Raw genomic sequence first — 16,238 nt, 5'->3', positions numbered from 1 at the left:
AGGAAAAAAAACTAGGGCGTAATAATGGGACTTTCACTTTAAAGGGAAGACAAAAAGTGGCAATGACCACAAAGACCTTTCTTTAAAATAAGTATAAAAATATCCCTTCCAAAAAAATAGGGATCCTTTAGTACCCTTTTCATTAAATATTAGTCTAAAAAAGATTTTTGAAGTGAAAAAATCATAATTACCCTTTCCATGATTTTTGAGGTTTAAAGAAACTTGTTTATTTGCAAATATTTTAGGTACTCCTATGTTTTAAAATTAATGACAAGCCCCTTGATTATGGTCATCTCTTAAAGAATAATGGAAAAAGAAAGATATAAATGAAGAAAAAAATTCATTGTTTTCTCTTCCCAAAACTAATAATATTTAACTTATATAGATAAGATTACGATGACTACAACAAAGATGATGATGGAGATGAGTATAGTCATCATCGCCATCAAATTGATTTGATCTATGTATGTTAAATTTATTAAAATATATGAATAATTTTTAATTATTAAAATATAATTTTAAAACTCGATTTGATGTTCATCGAATTGATTCAACTCAAAAATTAGCAAGTCGACTTAAATGAGTCAAATAAAATTATATTTAGTTTATGAATAGCTTTTAATAAATAAATAAAAAATTATTTTTATTTTTTCACATAAATATTAATAATCAAATAAATTGGTCAAATTTTTTATTTGACTCAATATACTTTTAGATCAAACCACTTTGTGAAGTTGTTAAAAGGGTTTTTCAGGTATTTTTCTTTAAAGAATCTTTAAAAGATCTTTGATAGGTTAATATTTTATTGAGACTTAAATGGTTTGAATTATTTATTAAGGGACTATTCAGTACATATTCAATAATAAAGAGTTCTTCATGGTTATTGTCTTGGACAAAAAATCCATTTTCAATTTATTTTCTTTTTTCCCCTTATCAATTTTGGAGGCTCTCTTCTGTGATGGAAGAAGGCAAGGTAAGAAAGATCAAGGGCGTTTGGTCATGGGTTGCAGTCATTTTTTATTATTTGATGGAACATTGAATGAGTTCTAGGGGTATAAGACTTTTGTCTCTTGTATTAGGTTGTCTTCTAAAATATATATATATCGTGATAATCTGATGTACTTTTCTGTATGTTCTCTTCAGAGAACCATGGATCCATTATTTCAGGATACACGAAGACAAATATTTATGATTTTTCATATTTCTATGAAGGGAGTGTACAAAAAAAAAAAAAATGTCATAATGAAAGCATGGAGACATAGAATACAAATTTCTCATTCTACCTAGATTGCCCTTTAAATCCTTGGGAGAGGAACCACTCCAATGGAACAGTTCTGTAGAATTATAACCACACATTCACGATCTGTTAATGTGAAATACTATATGATCCAAATTCTAAAATGTTCTACTGATCCACATGGATACCTAAGACAATAAATTAACTAATCCCATGTTCATGAGAATAAATCAATAAAAACTGATATTACCTTTTCAATGTTATTAAAACTAACCCTATTAATCTATTCTTAATTGAAAAACATGCTCAATTTGACTTTTGTTGTATTTAATTACTAGAAAAAAAATCTTATAGTAGTCAAAACATTAAGAATCTATTGTATCAAGCAATGAACTAATTAAGCTCTAACTAACACTCTAAATCCCACTATCGTCCTTGTGGGGAATATTTTCAATGTTTGGTGGCCCCTTGGGGCCAAATTCGATATCCCAGATTAGTGTGGTGTTAGAGCCAGATTTGGATAAAGTATCTCTACATGTCTTGTGGCCAAAATGATTTTCCCACCTCTTAATTAATGATATTCTCTCACGAAAACTCTTGCAAAATTCTCACATCCAAACCACCGGAGACTGAGACCTGACTTTTGTGATTAATCAACTTTTGCAAGTCTTTATCTCGATAAAATCTCCTCAATGAAAATTTCCTCTACCTGATCAGAGTCTATTCTATAATAGAACTCATCCACTAATAGTCCTATAATGTATTTTATCTCGTAATTCAATTACTCATGACCATTTTCCAGAACAGCTCAGGTCTTCTTTGCATGGATTCGCTTCTTATTTTTTTTATGGGCACAAAGAACACAAATAATTCATGCTTTTGGATCATCATTTATCTGCATATAGCCTCTTTTTTCCTAAGAAATATTGTTTTTGGATTTTCAATTTAATATCTAAATATCTATATATATATATGGGAAATGTTCAGCACCCTAAGTTTTACCACACACTTTAACAAACGTTTTTTGTCCTACATGGGTTAGAAGTATTGGAATGAGCTGATTTTTGGTGAGGATGATCTCTATGATTAGAAGATCATCCTCCCCAAAAATCAGCCCATTCCGAAATGTTTAGCCCCATGTTTACACGTTGAAAAATCGTGGACCGTCCATTTTTTGTAAATCAATTTTGATGGGGTTAGAAGTTTTGGAATGAGCTGATTTTTGGTGAGGATGATAGAAGTTTTACCACACACTTTAACAAACGCGTTTTGTCTTACATGGGTTAGAAGTTTCGGAATGAGCTGATTTTTGGTGAGGATGATCTCTATGGTGAGGAGATCATCATCACCAAAAATCAGCTCATTCCAAAACTTCTAACCCCATCAAAATTGATTTACAAAAAATGGACGGTCCACGATTTTTCAACGTGTAAACATGGGGCTAAACATTTCGGAATGGGCTGGTTTTTGGGGAGGATGATCTTCTAATCATAGAGATCATCCTCACCAAAAATCAGCTCATTCCAAAACTTCTAACCCATGTAGGACAAAAAACGTTTGTTAAAGTGTGTGGTAAAACTTAGGGTGCTGAACATTTCCCATATATATATATATATATATATATATATATGGGTCACGTTATTACGACCCCCTTTTGGACCCCCTTTGCGACACACCTTTTTGTCTTATATGGGCAAAAATGTTTGGAATGGGCTGATTTTTTGTGAGGATGATCTCTGTGATGAGGGGATCATCCTGGGAAAAAATCATCCCATTCCAAAACTTCTAACCCCATCAAAATTGATTTACAAAAATTGGACGGTCTATAATTTTTCAACAAAAATCGGACGGTCTAGAAGTTTTGGAATGGGATGATTTTTTGCCAGGATGATCCCCTCACCACAGAGATCATCCTCACAAAAAATCAGCCCATTCCAAACATTTTTGCCCATATAAGACAAAAAGGTGTGTCGCAAAGGGGGTCCAAAAGGGGGTCGTAATAACGTGACCCTATATATATATATATATATATATAAAATCTCACAAGCTATTGAAATTTATACTTAATAGGATCCTATTCTATAAAATGACAAACACAGAATATCGACCCTAAGTTAATAGATTGGATCGGATCAAATTTTGGGTAATATCCGATCCATTGACAGCTCTAACTGCTTATCAAGTAAAAAAGAAAGAGATTTCACATGGTAGTTGATAAGTTAACTTCTAAAAAAATTATCCATTATAACTAAAAGTCCAACCATGCCGCCAAAACCATCCATGAAGTCATGTGAAAACGAGAAAAAAATTAATTTAATGAACAGTTTTTAGAAAGAGAGATTAAACATATAGAAGAATTTAGGACTAAATACTTTAAAACTAACTAGGCATTTTGGTCAAAGAAGCAGCGATCTATTCCCCGTACTTCACTCCACGTATAATCTTTACCGTTCGATCTACAATTCTACATGGGCTTATATCAATGATAATGATGATTAATTTCAGTCTTACAATCATTCCAAAACCCGTCTTCACCTATTAATTAAGGATTTTGTTTTTGATAACGATCTGATTTAACAACTATTTGACTGATTTTAGATCAAACATCTTTAAAATATATGATATATTCTATTTAAATTTATGGAGTTCATTTATATTTTGTAGATCAAACTAGATCTGATCATATTTGGATCCAATATATTCATATGTTTTAAATAAGACTTGGATTCAAATATTGAGATTTCATAGATGATCAAGTCCAAACACAGGATCCATTGACAGTCCTAGTGCGAAGGATGTTGGCAAACTGATTAATGGATAGACATTACTTATTGTCTATAACAAGCTCTTGCTTTAAACTTTATAAACTTGTCCTGATTCATTCACCAGCAGCCAACATGTCTTCCACTTCTAACATCAAAATTTTAAAAATAATAATAAAATGGGTTTGAGGAATTGTAAACATGGGCATTTTAGTAATTTTACATTGTACTATAAATAACCTCAACGGCTTTAACTTCTTTCAAGTGTCAACTACCAACTATCAACATCTCTTTCAATCTCTCTTACACACACATACAGAAATCTCCCAATCTCTCTCTCTCTCTCTCATGGAGAAATCTGTGGCTCTTCTTCTCTCTTTTCTCTTCATCTTCTTACAATCTACAAATGCAGCTTACAATGTCGTCGACTTGGGTGCAAAACCCAATAGTAAAACTGATTCAAGTCCAGCATTCCTTGCTGCATGGGCATCTGCATGTGCTTCAGCAAAACCAGTCATAGTCTATGTGCCTCTTGGAAGGTATTTGATCAATAAAGCACTAGTATTTAGAGGCCCATGTAAGAACAATGCCACCACGTTTCAGGTAGATGGGACCCTCGTCGCCCCTTCAGATTATTGGGCACTGGGTAATTCTGGTTACTGGATTTTGTTCATTAAGGTCACTGGTGTGACCGTCTATGGTGTTACTCAGGATGGTCAAGAAGTGCCCACCGGGGGCAAGGGTAAGTGAATTATTTCATTATTAAATTATAAAATCTCTTTGTAAATTTAAGGGGGAATTACTAAAACAGTTATGTATTTTTCCAAGATTAATTACTGAACCAGTCTTTCTTTCTTTTTTATGAAGATGGCAATTTATATAATTTCATATTTAATTTTTTTTTTTTACAAGAACAGATATCTATTGAATTTACTTTTATGCCCTTGAGTTCAATGTTATTTACAAAATGGGTCTTTTTTTTTATGTTATGTTAAATAAGAAAAGGGGTAGTTAATACAATAATTAAGCATGATTTAGATAGGATCAAGGGCATACCCCTAGGTAGAGATTTTGAAGTCCAACACAAAGAAACTCTAAAATCATAGACTTTGATCTAACATTGGGGGAAAAAAAAAAAAGATAAATAATCTGAAATTGATGTTATTTCTAGGTCTACTAAACCTAACCCAACAAAAAACTTATAATCATTGATAATCCGATCCATTCCAGGATTAGAGATATTAATCTTTCCAATTAAGTGATTTTCACAAATTAGGATTGTTTTCTTAAAACTTAATAAATTTGATATGAAACATTCACCCTTTGGTCGCTAACATATTAAGATGAATGTGTGCAGTCTTTATCATTCAACAACGCTAGAGACGTAACGATCAAAGGCTTGACATCAATCAATAGCCAGGCTTCTCATATAGTCATCAATGGTTGCAAGAACGTGATGGTGCAAGGGCTCAAGATTGTGGCTCTCGATAACAGTTCGAATACCAATGGCATACATGTACAGTTCTTAAAGGGTGTAACCATCACAGACACTAGTATAAAGACAGGTGATGACTGCATCTCAATAGGTCCAGGAACCAAAAATCTATGGATCGAGCGCATCAACTGTGAACCAGGACATGGAATAAGGTGAGCCAATTTCCTCGAAATCGATCAATGTAGGATCCATCAACCCAAAATTGTGTTTTATTTCAATTACTTTAGTAATGAACTGTCATGCCCCAAGTTTCAAGATCCATAACCCAACCCATTACCACTATTTGAACCGTGATCCATAACTTAGGGGTAGTTTAAGAATAATCCACTTACTCACATCGGTAAAAAATTGCATGATAAACGTAACTAAAAACATTATCTAAATCTATTTCTTGGAAACATTCGCATAGGACAGCTCAACGCACCTTCAATCAAAAATTCATAACTTGCACAATTTTTATCGGAATTTAACGTGACACCCCATTTTGGAAATATGGTTTAAATAATCATAATATAAAAATGCTAAACCAAATAAAATATTTATTTTTCAGGTATAAAAATACCTAACAAAAGTTCTGTACTATGACACAATTTAGGATTTAACAATACATCGTGTGACTTCTAAAATTTGTAGACACTTCAATTCATATTGTAAAGTAGTGATTTTAAATTCTATAGAAGTTAATGAAATGTAGAACCCAAGAAAAATATGAAATGTATATTAAAATTATTGTTTGACATGTGAAATATTTTTTTCAAAAACAAAGGTACAAAATAGGTTTCCTACAGTCCTATTTAGTAAGTTGGACAGTAAAATCTAAAATAAATATTCCTGTCATTTAAATGGTATGGGAGAAAAACTATGTCGAAGTTAACTTTCAAAACCTAATCCTCAAAAAATCAAAACCTAAGGAGAAGTCTAAATAGGGATCGCGATGATATAAGTACGTTTTGTTTTCTATTCATTTCTGATGTCCATTAATAGCGACAACAAAGATGAAATAATAAAAAAATTAATTTCAAAAAATATATATGAATAGGCACATGCGAGTTGCAAAATTCTTCCAAGTGGTATCACATCACTTTAATAACAAATGAAAATTCTATAATCTTTTTCGTGAAACCTGTTAAAAGGAATCAGTAACATTACAAATCTTCTTTTTTAAATCAATTAATAATTAAGGTCTTTAAAATGAAAATTCTAAACGTTTATTCGACAAATTAGTTTAAAACAATTCTAATAAGCATAAAATAACATCAAGAAGTCTCACCATAATCCCATACTCCCAAAATCATTAAAGCAAATTAACTCAAGAAATAAAACAAAGCAAATCATCGAAGACGATCTCAATACCTCTAATGTGTCTTCATCGAAATTTGAAATTTTTGACATAAAAGGCTGATGAGCGGCGAAGCCCAATAGGAGTAATATGACACCCCTCCACATAGTCAAAAAATAATAGAAAGGAATACATCAACTTGCACATGATATAATGGTAGTAAAATAACATAAAATAATTATTTCGTCACTTCATAAATGAGAAAATCACTAAATAATATTCTTACCAATCATTTTATCCTTGGTTTAGTTAAACCACTATATTCAATTTAGTCATTTTATCCCCAGTCTGGCGAAACCGCAAACTACCCCATTCTAGGGCCTTCCTTGAGGGCTTAAGGGTCTTCCACCCAGGGGCCTACACCCTACTTACTTTACACCACCATTTGTCCTCATAAAAATTGTATCTTTTTTATATAATTTAAAAATCATGTGAACCATTCATCCTTAGCATGAAATCACTAAAATCATACCAACATTTATGCATACAATATAATTAGATTATATGATTATCAACATTTATACAAGTATGATTTACTTCTTTTTATATTACTATTAAACTAAGTTAAAGGGAGTCAAATCCTACTTTGATCAAATTGTAGATCATTTTCAATCGAGCCATGCGTTCTTCACACCTCCTTAACCCCGTGGTCTTCTTATTCTTTCTATTGGAGAGTCTCCACACTACCTACGTCCATTTTCCCTCTCTCCATTTTTCTCTTTTTCTCTTTCTTAAGGATGAGATTAAGTTTAAAAAATAAAATAAATGTGTGCTCCTAAAATTTTTAGGAATAGTATCCCCACACATTATCTCATTTATTTACTCTAAATATTAATTCTCCAATCAATCTATGTCACTCACAAATTAAGAAAAATTTTAACTATTTTATAATTCTTTCCTTACTTCAACATGAACATAAAATATTAATTTTAATTTTAAAAAGAATTTTCTACTCAAGCCCACTCCATTTAAGAAATGATTTTAAATTTTGAATAACTTCCCAATTCAATTCTCATTTCATCCTTATTATTTTATTTTTCTATATTATTACTAAAATAAAAAAGAAAACAAAACACTTATAAAGGACCACCACAATATGTAAGTTTTCTATAAATTTTATTTGTATTCTATTTAGAGATTTAATGATACCAAAATAAAACTCAATGTACTCCAAAAATAATTTCAGCAATTTTTGACTTTATTAAGAAAATCTTTTGAATATTTCTTTTAACACCTATGATTGCGCCAATTTTTTTTTTATAAAAGTCCTCAATTTTAAATTAAATAAAAAGAACCCTCTCTATGCATTATAAATTACATTATAACACCACTATCAACTAATCATTTTTATAGTAATTCAGTTATCCTTGTTTTAACAAATACTATTCACATCACATGGACTTATATGATTTGAGCTACTAAGTTATCTACTATATTTATTTATTGGGTGCATACATTTTAATTAATTACTTAATTATATATCACAATTAAAGATGTTTTCAAGAGTATTACTTATAAAATAATTTCATGGGTTTTTAGATCAGGGGTATTAAATGAACAATTTAACAAGACGAGTTTAGGAAGCGTGGCCATCATTAAAAAAACATTGTCAAATAAGGGAGCAACAGATTAATCACTAGCTTTAATTATATGTTTTTTCCAAAACCCTACCAACTCCATACTCTATTTCTCTCTATCTATCCTAACTTTTTCTTTATAATTACTTTAAAGGCTTATTGGTATTTTTTGCGATCTTGAATTTTTCCTTAGAAATTCCTTAGTATTCTTCCTATGGGTGCAACGTAAGTGCTAATATGAACTTTTTTTTTGTGCAACATTGGGAGTCTAGGTAAGGACCTAGTAGAGGAATGAGTGCAAAATGTGACAGTTAAAATTGTTGTTTTCACCCAAAGTGATAATGGATTAAGAATTAAATCTTGGGTTAGACTGAGTAAGAGGAATCCTTTATAAGGATGTTATTATGAAAAATGTTCAAAATCCCATCATAATTGATCAACATTACTATCATGGTAAGCAAAACCCACCCATCGGTTGTCTAAGTGGTAAAGGCGAGCACGTGAAGTGTGGGTTAGGCGCACGTCAGGAATTCAATTCCCCTCTTGGATTTTTCTCATGATTTAACTAGGGGACCATAGCGGTGGGTTACTATGGTAGTCCTCCCCGAGATTAGTCGTGGTGCGTGCAAGCTGGCCCGGAAACTCGTTTAGCAAAAAACAAAACATTACTATCCTGGCAATGAAGGCTGCCCTCATCAAGTAAAGATCGATATAATTTAACTTTAAGTGACATTCATATTCTCTTGGTTGAACATTTTTTTCACCAATTTATTGTTTGTTTTGTTCCAAGAGTCTGGTGTGAAAATTAGTCAAATAACATATCAAAATATTCAAGGTTCATCAACAACAGAAATCGCAATGAAATTTGATTGCAGTAAGAGCAATCCCTGCAATCATATTGAATTGAAAGATGTGAAACTTACTTATTAGAATAACCTAGCACAATCCTCTTATCTCAATGCGGATGGAAAAGCTAGGGGTTTTGTTTTGCTAGAAAGTTGTCTGTAAAAAAGGGAAAAAAATGATTTGTTATATATACCATGTCACATAACTGACAATTTTTTTTTCTGAGGTAATTTTCGTGACTATAGATTTTGGCAAACTCGTGATAATCATGAGTTTAAGGGAGATATGTGGATTCCCTAAGTTGTTTTGATGCAAGTTTGTTTGTAAAGTTTATTGTTGCCTAACAAATATCTAAAAGGGAATTCTAAAAGCAAGTTCCACAACCTTTGATAGTTCATAAAAACATTTTAAAAGCATTTATGTATGGACTATATGTTAGAGTATGGCTCAAAATAAATTAGGCCCAGTCCAAGTATATATGTTTTTTAGTAGGTTCAATGTAATTTGGGTTGTACTTGTAACTTATGTAACTGATCTACTTTGTAATGCTTCTAAAAAGGGTTTTTGGCTTTCTTTTGTTGTAAGTCTAAGGTATTGTTTGTTAAACTGAACAAATAAGTGCTGAATGATTATAATTGCTGAAACTGTATAAGCGATGAATTTAAATGCTAAAATTGTTGTCTATTTACCGATCTGAACTATGTTGAATTGATTCAAATTAAGCGCTGTAATCACATAAATCTGTTTATTACTTAATGCTGAAAACTGGTAAATTGAGTATATTACCCTTTTCAACAGTTGTATGTTTAAGGAAAAATTATTAATAAAATTCAAAAATAAAAATTATTTATTAAAAAAATACTAAATTTAATGAAATTCGTTTTGGGAACTTAGCCGAACAAATTCTCTCTCATCCACATCATTTAAAAAGTAAATTTTAAATTTTTTTAATTCAAATTAAAAAATAATATTAATTCAAATTAAAGAAAGAGAATATTAAATATAAATATTTCGTTAAATATTAAATATTCCAAAAAAATTAAAAGGAAAAAAGGAAATTTCTCTCTCCTCTTTTATTTTTTCAAAATATTTAATATTTAATATTATTTAAATGCGTAAAGGAGAGAGAAAATTTCAACCTTAAGGGTGAAAATTTTCTCTCTTTAATTTGAATTAATATTATTTTTTTAATTTGAATTAATATTATTTTTTTAATTTGAATTAATATTATTTAAATATGTAGATGAGAGAGATAATATTGGTGTGGGTTGCCTTATTAATTTGTGGGGTGCTTATATCATTATCCATAGGACATAAGAGGTAATATAATTTCAAGTATAAGGGCATACTTGTCCGCGTTGAAAAAGACCGGTGCTTACCGCTTCAGCAAAAAAATTAAGTGATTCAACTTCACTTAATGCTTTTCACTTATTTTTCAGCAATAAGTGTTGAAAATGTGGAGTAAACAAATGTGATGATTGCTGAAACTGAATTACATTCAGCATTAAGTGCTGAAATCAGCGTTAAACAAACACCTCCTAAGTCTTTTCTAAAGAACAGAGAAAGATAGAAAATAGAAAAGAAGAGAGGTTGAAAGGTTCAAAAAGATTGAGATCTAAAAAAATGTGAAGTTAAGTGATAGAAGTAACTTTTTGTATCCATTTATCATATTTTCGTCATAGTAAAATCAAACTTCAATGCTCATACCTCCGTGGACATAATCTTTGAGTGAACCTCGTAAAATCTCATGTTATGGGTATTATGTTCTTACTCTTTCTTTGGGTGGTTGTTTATCTTCTTTGCATTTGTTACTATTAGTTAGATTTGTCCTTCATTGTCATTATCAAACAAGGTATTGGAAGGTGTGGCATACTAGGTGTTTGGTGAAATACCTGATAGGTGTTTGATCAAATTACTAAGTGATCTTCATAAAGATATTCAAATACACAATACTATAACATCCTCTTTGAGGTTAAGGAGGTAAGAAAGGAAAAATAATAAAATTATAGTGATATTATTAGAAAAAGAGATAAGAGGAAAGATAATAAAATTTGAGAGATACTACTGAAAATAAAGTAGAAGAGAAAAGACAACAAAATTAAATGGGTAATATAGGAAATAAAAGAGAAAAAATAAATAAAATTGAAATTATTTCTCGAGATATATACAGGATTGATTTTGAACCACTTTTTACATAGGATAAACATTGAGTGAAAACAACTTTTCTATTATATTACACAGATTGTAATATAACATAGACAAATCACTTAGAAGAGAAGATGGAACAAGAAGAGTACCAACTCGTGTTAAATTGGGATAATAAAAAAATATATATAAAATCGACAATTTTCAAGGGGAACTCAAATAATAAAACTAATATCTTGAAATAAAATGATGCTTAATTACTGAAAAATGTATTATTACTGGCATTCTTTTATGTGTATTGGCATGTATATGTGTTTTAATCAAGTACTTAGAATTTAGCCAAAGGGATCTGGGAGCTAAACAGGATACATGGCAACCCATATTTGGTAGGTAAGTTAATGAACCAAGCGTGTGATGATCACTTTTAGCATATAAAGCCTTGGAAGACATCTTGAGAGCCCATGTGATGAAACTCCATGGAATTATAATAGTCTTTTAAATATCCATCCTCAGATGATGTTGTCTGGAAGTTATTGGAGATTGGATTACATAGAAGACAGATTCCACGCCGTTGTATAGTTAGAGTCTGTTGGGAAAGACCGCCCCCAGGTTGTGTCAAGCTAAATACTGATGGATCAGCCATATGCAATCCAGGTTTAGCAGGTGGAGGTGTTATTCTTCGAGACGAGCATGGAGATCTTGTGGAAGCAATTCATTGGAATTTCAGTGTGACGACTAATAATATGACAGAAATCTGTGCTGTGTTAGCTGCATTAGAGAGCTTTGATCTAATTGGGAAGAAAATCATCATTGAAATGGATTCAACAATTATAGCGAAAGGCCTCGTAAACCAAGCAGTTTCTTGGAAACTAGATGAATGGGTGCATAAGGCAAGGATTATGATTTCGAAGATAGAAGTCCGTGTATTTCATGTCTAGAGAGAAGCGAATACAACTGCAGATACACTTGCTGCAGCAGCAACCCACAAACATCAGTCATTAATATTCAAGCGAGTTTTAGACTTGCCTTTAAATGTAAGAAATGCTTATTATGGAGATAAGCTTGATCTTCCACAATTCAGATCTGTAATTCGTTAGGGCCCTCCCTATGTATATTTTTTTACAAATCTAATACAATTCATCTTGCTTGCTTAGCAAAAAAAATAATAGTCTTTTGTAAGGTTGTTTCCAATGATTAACAAAGACTTTAATGGTTTACTAATTATAGTTTTAAAACTCGTGGAATCAATCCCAAAACCAACTAGCTACTTGAAAATGCATAAAGTCTAGTCCGAAACTAGACCAAGTTACTCATTTATATATAACATTTTGAGGAGAACAAATAATAATTTATATTCATCCTCTTAAAATATTGAAAACTATTTTTTAAATATTTATTAATTGAGTCATGATAATCTGACTACCCCACATGGCATACTCAATCGACTCTCTTAACATGACAAGTTTGGGAACCGTAGATCTCTACCCCTCAAGATACATGGTTCCCTCGGGATACACATTTCTATGGGGAAGTGTAATTTTGTATCCTGAGGCATATAGATCTACAGTTCCTGAACTTGTCACGCTAGGAGAGTCGATTGAGTGTGCCATGTAGGGTAGTCACATTATCATGGTTCTTATTAATTTAATATAGTTTTATGTGACTTAGCCAAGTTGTTATGTTTGTAAATGTGAAGGATGGGAGTAGAGTAATTTCGATGCATTAGATGTATAAGATAAATACTGATGTGGGTGGGATAGTTAAGTAGATGTGTTGCGTGGAATCATTAATTTGATTAGTTACTTAAAATATGGGAAGAATTGATAGTGAAATGTGTAGGAGAATATTAGTAACTTCATCCCATAGGAAACTAATTCCTATATTATAGGAGAAATTGGGTTACGATTAGTTACATCTTTTTATGTATTTAAATATATGTTAAGTCTTAATAAATATTATCAAAAGAAAACATTATTGAGTCATATTTGGATTTGTAGATTGACCATCTCAAATTAGTCTAACGGAGGTCCAATATCTTTTAACGAGATCAATTTCAATCTTTTCTTTCTATTTTTATTATCTTTGTGATAGGATAAAAGTAGGTTCATATCACAAGTCAACTCTCAAGTTTTCTACTTAATTCAACTAAATCAACATGGAGTCAAATTCTAAAACTACTACGAATAATATTTAGCACTCTAATTAGTGATTACATTATGGACTTTTCTAGCCTCAACCCACGTTTGAGGTTCTCCATCAACATAACTATTAGGATTTGAAAAAAAAAGATTGTATCGAGATTAATACACTTTTCTTAGGGATACGCATCTTCTTGGGAATCTATACCATCCCAACGATCATAAAACATGACCATTGGGATGTTAGGGATTCTCGAGAACAATGTATCCTTAGGAAATAATCTCTAGGAAATCTACTTTTATCCTCAAATCCCAATGGTGATATTGATAAATAACTTAAATTGTAAATATAGATATGTGGATTTTAAAATATTTTGGAAGGTTTGAGCTCATCTACATGGGTTTTGGAGTCGTTACTATTCAATTAAAATTTGAATGAACACTATAAAATGATTTTTAAAATCTATTTTTCTTTGGCTTGTAGTGACTCGCATGTTCAAAGGATAAGGGGAAAAGATCTTTTTAAAAAACTAAGGTAAGGAAGTTCGGTTGAAAGACAAAGAATGTGTTAGGTATCATATTCCTCCCATCCTAGAATGGTTACCAATAATTGACTACGTGGTGAGATTAGAAACCATTTTTGAATTTTGAAAATAGAGAAATTGAAGAGAAAATTAATAAGTAAAAGAACTATAATCTAGTTTCATGAAATGGAGAAGAGATGATAACATGCAAGTTAAAAGGAAAGTAGGTGCTTGCTTAAAAATTTTGTGTGCTTGGAATTCTGGTGGGAATCCACTTGGATTACACCATTTTGATCACTAAAGCACTTCTAAAAAGTTATGTGCTTACTTAGGAGCCTCTTTTTGTTGGTTTATCTCTTAGGAAGTATCCATGGATTAGGCACTACCATTAGAAGGTTAAAGACCTTTTATGCATGAGTTGTGTCATCTTTAAGATTGTTTTTATTAGCTGAAGGGGTTTAGATATGAACCAATGAAGATTCACACATTTACTCACAACCTTTTTAGAGTATAATATGTACAAGTGTGTATGCATGAATGGGCTTACAAAGAGAATATTACCTCTAGGAGGTTTTATTTCTTACTCTTAAATCATTGAAAATAAAGAATAAATTATAACTAGAAAAGTAAAATGCCATGGATAGGAAACAAACTATACTACTTTTATTATAAACTAAATGCTTACAAGGAGCTTATTGAGGACTTATAAGGAGAAATTACCTTAATGAGGATTTACTCTCTACCCCTAAGCCTTAAACTTCTATATCTATAAGTTTACATTACTTGGAATTGAAAGAACGTATAAGTAAAAAATGTTTGAAGTGTAAAGAGAGGGATTTCAATAGAAGTTAAGGAATGAGAGGGGATTACATAAAGAAAAATCAAAAAATTAAATCTCCTTCCCACCTTAGTCTCTTTTTCTTCTTTCTTTCTTTATTTTCTTTTTATTGGTTTAAATTTCTTGGGTGTTTGAAAAGAGATTTGGACATAATTTAAGTAGGCTAGAGGATTTTGAAAAGAGAAAATAACAGAATTTTGGATTACTTGAGCTATTTTTCCTTATCTTGAATAGGTCTCCAATTTATAAGATTTTGGAAGACCCTTAAGGATAGTTTGGTCCTAAAACCTTGACTTCCCATAATTTTTATTAAATCTTAATGAAAAATCCTCAGTACCTCTCCTCTCATTGATCTTAATGGTCTTTCACTCACTCATGAGTCTCACCAATCAAGATAATAAAGGGATAAATTGGTAAAAACCCAATAGTTTCTAGAGAAATCTTTGAGAGAGATAGAGTTGTCCTAGACTTTGACTTTTAGTAAAAGAAAAAGGAATTAGGCTAGATAGAATGTAAATATAAATTTGGATTTTAGACTTTCTAAATATTTTACCTAGGCTAACTCTCCAACAAACTAAGGATAATCTAGTCTTTGTGCACAAGTTCTAGATAATTCCTTCGGTAAAACAAAATGGTCATGGCTCATGGAACTTGGTCAAATTACATTGAATCATAGAAAATCTAGTTGAATTGAAGATGATGTCAATGGGCACGAGGGTAAAACTCTCTTATTTAGACAAAACATGGTGTGGTTAGGGAGGTAATAACACTCTAGTGGGGATCAATCTTGACCAAGAATCCTTATTAGAAGATCTTAAATAATTACTTAAAAATCAAGGTGGGAGAATTATTAGAAAATTAATGCAAAGACAAAAAGAGTAAAAGGGTGGATTTCTTGAGAGAATAGTCATTAAGAAGAGAAGTTAGAGGTGCATTTCCCTTAAGAAAATTCAAGCACATATGGGTTTGTAACTACCCTACAGACTTGGCCTAAAGTGAGTTTCGGCCTGAGAAAAATTAAGTCTAACTAAAACTAAGGTTCATACCAAGCTAAAAAAATGTCATGGCCGACGGTAAGATTCAAACATACTAAAAACTCCCTTTGATGTGGATGAGATTATTCCAAACTTAAATATGACTTGGCCAAAGGTAAGATTCGGCCAGACTTAAAATTACCTTTAAAAATAGTCTTTGGGACATGTTGCTACTTGATTAATGGGCCTTGAAGCCTCTTTGAGAAATACCTTTGGTCAAGCCTATTCTCGAAAGGTTTTTTGTGCTCTCGAGTTCGGTCTAGGCAAAAATGAGGTGTCTACAGTGAGTTGATGCTAGAAAAG

The 16,238-nt window shown here is 31.3% G+C and overlaps 1 pseudogene; it reads left to right on the top strand.

Moving 5' to 3' along the window:
* The first annotated feature begins 4,344 nt into the window (after positions 1-4,344).
* LOC147381554 (polygalacturonase-like) lies at positions 4,345-9,418 on the top strand (annotated as a pseudogene).
* The last annotated feature ends 6,820 nt before the right edge of the window (positions 9,419-16,238 follow it).

Source organism: Akebia trifoliata, unplaced genomic scaffold (genome assembly GCF_017979445.1).
Source record: "Akebia trifoliata isolate Shusen 1 unplaced genomic scaffold, ASM1797944v1 Contig00362, whole genome shotgun sequence".
Lineage (NCBI taxonomy): Eukaryota > Viridiplantae > Streptophyta > Magnoliopsida > Ranunculales > Lardizabalaceae > Akebia > Akebia trifoliata.
Note: the sequence above shows the minus strand (reverse complement) of the source record. Positions and strands in the feature narration are given on the sequence as shown.